Source organism: Lepisosteus oculatus, chromosome 9, assembly GCF_040954835.1.
Source record: "Lepisosteus oculatus isolate fLepOcu1 chromosome 9, fLepOcu1.hap2, whole genome shotgun sequence".
NCBI lineage: Eukaryota > Metazoa > Chordata > Actinopteri > Semionotiformes > Lepisosteidae > Lepisosteus > Lepisosteus oculatus.
Window position 1 is genome coordinate 7,090,005 of NC_090704.1, and position 6,000 is coordinate 7,096,004.

Here is a 6,000-nt window from a genome sequence, read left to right on the forward strand (position 1 = left end):
TGAACTCAGCTATCGATTTCTTGTAAAAACAGAGTCTGAGATCCAGGCTGTGACTGGAAACCTGTTACAATCATAAGGATTTTTTCTTTCTTCTCAGTTTTCAAACTGCTGGTATTCATGGTCTGGAGAGGCTGGGAGCATCGTATTGGGCAGGTACACTAGGACAGGCAAGCTATTAAATTTTTGAGGCAAATTTGATTCCCGTGTTAGCCCAGATGGTGGCCTGACCTACATATTTATAAATGCTTTCAAAATTTGTGATACTTTTCCCATCAACAGTGTATCGTCAACTGCTTGGTAAAATGTTGTTTCTTACGTAAATGCAGGTTTCATGACGCGCAGACCTGCTTCAGAACAGCACCAAATCGGTTTCAAAGACACTTTTCAAGCCCACAACAGGTGACAGCGCTGTGTGATGTGCCTGTTCTACAAAAACTGTTCAGCCAATTAAATCCAGACTTAATAGGTCCAATATGTTGCTGACCTGGAGAATGGCACGTCTGCAAGAACAGGAATCCAATCTCTGGGTCCTGGTGAAGGCAGGCAGACAGGAGAGATGGAGAATGCACCAGGCAGACAGGCAGAGCTCGGGGTGAGCTGGCTTGGACAGAGGGAAGCTGCACAGCTAGGCAGATCAGAAAGGCATTGCTAGGCATTGCTAATAATGCCCTGTGTGGTCATACAGTATACTGTAGCAACCAAACACATGGGGATTGGGCTGGTGGTCGGGTAACTGGCTCAGACTCATCAGACAGTTCAGACAGGTTCAGGCAGAGTGCAGGACAGGTAGCTAAAAGGCTAGTCTGCACAAGAAGCACTTCCATACACTGGGAAGAAAGCTCAATGACTGAGCATCTGACTGTTGACAGGACAGGGCTTAAGTATCCGACACCGATAAGGTAATTAAGTGTTAAGTGCACAGTTAAGTGTGGGCAGGTGACACAGCGCAGTCGCCGTGGAGACCAGGGGCTGTGAGCTCTGGCTTACCCGGGTGAGACACTCTGTTTACCAACAGGATAAATATTTTGGAAAAATGGGGTAACCACATTAACCAAAATACCATATTTCATCAAAAAAAAATTTGTTGTCCATAATATTAACTCGTCCTGTTCAGAAATATTATCTAATCTTAGGGATCATTCTACTTTTTTTCTCAGTTTACATAGAGTTTTCTCAGACTTACAAGTAACTGAGTAAGATCTTGCTTGGAACAGTGTGGAAACATTCAATGCTGCTTGCAGGTTTCTAGTTTGTATTCAGTTCCCTTGCATGGAGAGGCTGGAATGGAAAACGAAGGGTTACTGAAGGGACAGGCAGCTGTAAATCACTTCAAATGGTGAAATATTAATTAAGCTTGGGAGCTGGGCTCCTGCCAGAAGCTAAAGGCTTCAATTATTCCAAACTGCCCAGCCTCATTTGGCACTGCGCACAGACAGAAGAGCATGTGACAGAGTCTGGAAGTGGCGTGAACCAAGGAAAAGCAGAGCGTTTGTGAAGAAAATCATCGTTTTCAAGTACTTAAACCTGATTTGGTTTTTGTCCATAATAGGTTATAAAACAAATCTAGTTATTATTCCTGTTTGAGGTTTCTGATTCTTCTTATTAATTTCAAAACCGCTTTCAACAATACTCATTTCTCTCTAGAGAAGCCTCAACATCTCTTCCAATTTCACTATATCATGTACTTTCAGCCTAGAAAAAACATTCATATGTCTATTGCTGTTCAACACATTTTCCTCAATTTGATGACTATAATGACTGAGTATATTGACAGAGCTAGAAAAAAATTACATTGGTTTTTGAGGATTGCTGGATTCCAATTTACTTACATACTATATCCTGACTTTTAACTTGATACAGTAAAATTATGTTTCTGCATACTGTATGTTCAAAGAATACTACCTTAAGACTAGATTCAACCTCTGAGAAAATAGTACAGTTTATGTACAAAATTCTTTCACTCTATTTTTAGACATCACTGGTATATTTATTGTCCTTTCCTGAAGAGGATAAAGCAATATTAATGTCTAACCTAGTGACTGACAGATGATAACATCACGATTTCAGAAAATAACTTGTATCTCCTCTGCTCCTTGAATTACAGCTTTCAATTACGCTTTGTATTGATCTTGAAGAAACTGTTAATTGATGGCTAAGGATGAAACGTGTTTATGCAATTTCCAATACATCTAACTCCCTCAGAGATGTTAAGTTTAGATGTTAAAAAAATTCAGAGCACATTCTTAAAGGCTGGCAGAGTTTTGCTGTTTTCAACAAATTTTAATTCACTAGGGACAACAACATCTGAGAATTGAATGATTTTTTAACACTGTATTTGGAATACTTGGTGAAATAAGTTTGGCTTAAACCGCTTGGGTAATGGGTAGCCTCCCAGCCATAGGACAAGGAGCCTCGAAACCCTGTCAGTCAGAGAGAACCAAGGGGCAGAAGCAAAGTTGAAGAAGAGATGGAGTAGGGATGCTTGAGATGAATGTGAAGGGAGGTGTTTGAGTTCAGTATATACAGCTAATTTTGTAATAATGGTGATTAGGTATAGCTGTATAAAACTGACTTGTAGTTACCCCTCCTGGACGTCAGTTAATAACTTCTATACTGAGCACAGGCCCATTACTTTTCAAGGGTTTTCAGCTGTTTAGTCGGCAACATTTTTTCTATACTTTGTCATTTGAAATTGAAGAAAAAGGCAAACAACTCTTATGCAGGCAAACATTTGGGACAGACTAATAAATAAAGATAGTGAGATGCCTTTGTAGAGCCACTTTATGACTCTACTAAATTCTGTTTTACTGCTTTACCCCGCTTGTTGGTCAGGGTAATTTGATAAATCTAATTAACACAAACAAGCATAACCATTAAAAGATATTTGTCTCTTTGAAATTAGAAAAATACTTGACACCCCTCAGCTGTAGATTTTTGACATCTTTAAGTATAAAAGTACCTGTATCAGTACCTGGATGGGAGACCTCCTGGGAAAAACTAAGGTTGCTGCTGGTAGAGGTGTTGTGGGGCCAGCAGGGGGAGCTCACCCTGCGGTCCATGTGAGTCCTAATGCCCCAGTATAGTGACGGGGACACTATACTGTAAACAGGCGCCGTCCTTCGGATGAGACGTAAAACCGAGGTCCTGACTCTCTGTGGTCATTAAAAATCCCAGGGTGTTTCTCGAAAAGAGTAGGGGTGTAACCCCGGCGTCCTGGCCAAATTTCCCATTGGCCCTTACCAATAATGGCCTCCTAATAATCCCCCTCTATGAATTGGCTTCATTACTCTGCTCTCCTCCCCACTCATAGCTGATGTGTGGTGAGCGTTCTGGCGCACTATACTGTAGCTGCCGTCGCATCATCCAGGTGGATGATCATGTACATATCCTACACGTTTTGCAGTACCTTAGTTTGAATTCTTCCCTGTGCATGTAATTGCAAATTCATAACACTACATGAACAGGACCAATATCAAAAAGAACTGCAAAACTCAAATCACACAATATATTCATGTGCCGTTCCCGAGCTATTCAGGCAGAACTCATTTACAGTCATTATTTTAAAGAGTAAGCAAATTATGAATATCAACGGCTTCAATGTGAATTGACTGGGGATTTTCCAAGTAGCGTGCACAGCTGTCTGAACATCATCAGGTTTAGGTTGTTGGAATCAGACAGTATATCTTCAGCCTGCTGTGCAACTGCAGCCTTGTGAATATCTGTGAGATTCAAGTGCTCTCAATAAGATCTGTATCAGTCCTTCATTCAAAGCAAACTCTACAAAGGTGGAAAATGTTGATGGCTTGGTAATGCACTTTTCAGTGGATGCTGGATTTCATTACTTTCTGTGCCTATATAAGGGTCATACTGGTAAACTAAAGAAATTCAACACTAGGGAGTTTAAAAAGATTTATTTCTTTTACAATGTATGTTTTAAATACTGTACCTACTGTATATTGGCTTCCAGTAAATTTCAAAGTTTGCCTAAGAACAATTTGTTTTTGCTGAAATTGAACGATTGTTGTGATGTTATTTATTGTTTTAAACAGAGCAGATGAAATGAAAACATATAGTTATATGTATTCCAAATGTCCATTTAGCACTGGATACATTCAGAACATTACAAATTAACTTACACCAAATTTCACGTAATAAAGCAATGTTTGTATAGCAATCATATCACTTATATCCATTAGAAACCCGTGAGTTAAAACATTCATCTTAATTTTGTAAATGAAAGTATCAGTAACTGTAACCAATTTCAATTAAATCTGAAGTGGATGGATTAAATATTTTTTAATTACCTCTCACCTCACTGTGCATCAGTTCTATTATGCCAGATAAATGAAAAAATATGAGGAAGTATAGAATTAAAGGCATAGGATATTTACAACTAAGAAACATCTTAAAACACAAATATCTGCTGGTAGAATACTCTGTAGAAGTAAATTAATTAATGATTGCATTTGTGAATTCTTCCCTTTGCCCTTGATAGGTTTATAGGTTTTACCTTTCGGCTTTGCAGCGCTTGAAATGCTTAACCTTCTGACTTAATGGATGTTTTGTGCTCTAAGGTGAGACTGGTGTTAAAAGCATGAATTTCATTTCAAAAAGGACAAACCTGGGATTGAGAGATCTTGAGTAAAGTTGTGGCTGCAGGTAACCAGTATGTAGTGTAATTATATCTTGATCTAGTGAAGCAGAAAACTTCACTGATGTGAGTCTGACAGCAACACTTTCCTATGGTTCAAGCTTAAAAAATGCAAAAAAGTAACTAATGAACAAAATGAAGAAAAACTATTGAGTGCAATGTACTGTGAAATAATCTAAATGAATTCCTTGACTTTATGAAAGTTTTTAGATAAACTAGAGGACACTTTGAACTTAAGTTACTCATTTACAAAAGTAAACACTAATCATTTTATGGGGTTGTCACCACTTAGCAATCTTAACCTAATAAGAGTGCAATATAATGATTTCTGAATTGATCAAATCACTTCTGTGTAAGTTTTGTAAAACTGTTTTTAATAAACTTAAATTTAAAGTTTATTAATTCCATCAATTATCTTCGGCTGGGACCTAAATATTATGAGGCAATTATGCTGTTGGAACAAATATTAACTACACAACGAGACATGAACTGTGACAACACCTGTTTCACTCTTTTATTGTTCATTATGTGACAAAGGTTCAAGTAATTTTATTGTGATATCAGTAAATTAAATACCATTAGTTGTTTTGGTCTGTTTTTGGAATGAAATACATTCTTTTAATGATGCTCTGGAATAATTTGCTTCCTGCCAATCACCCATACTGTATGTTCATTCACTATTCAGTAGCCAAGATAATAGCCCAGAAGCATAAAGCATAAAGCATGACCACACTACTGGATGAGACACCGGTTCATCGCATAGAAAACACACAGGGTTCATTTAAAGGCACCAATTAAGCTATTTAGCATATCTTTGGATTGTGAGAGAACACCAAAGGACCCAGAGAAAGCCCATGTGTATAAGAACAAAGAAGGTATTTCCACTGTTAATCATGGCACATCGGATTATAGTGAAAATGGAACTGATTGGTCTTCTGAATCATGTTTAATTGTTTATCTCGAGATCAGACTTGTAAAAATGTAAAGAAATATTATATTCCACTTTAATATGTCTGGTTTATCTGTTAGTGATTAAACTTGAATCTATAAGAGTAACAGACTGAATAGCAATAGAAATGACAAAACAAAATGTACTTTAGGGTTTATGACACAATTTTAATGCTGAGTGCCATTTAGTATTATTGTGCATACAAATGTAGATCTTCTTTGACCTAACAATACAATACATGGGTAACTGACCATTTACTTTACTACTCCTAAATTTACAGTACTATAGGACACTTTACCTACTTTTTATATTTTAAGTTATTATGTTTTATTCCATTTAGAGCCTATTTTAACAAATGACACCAGGCGTCAATGAAACAAAAAGAAAACCGTCCAACTGA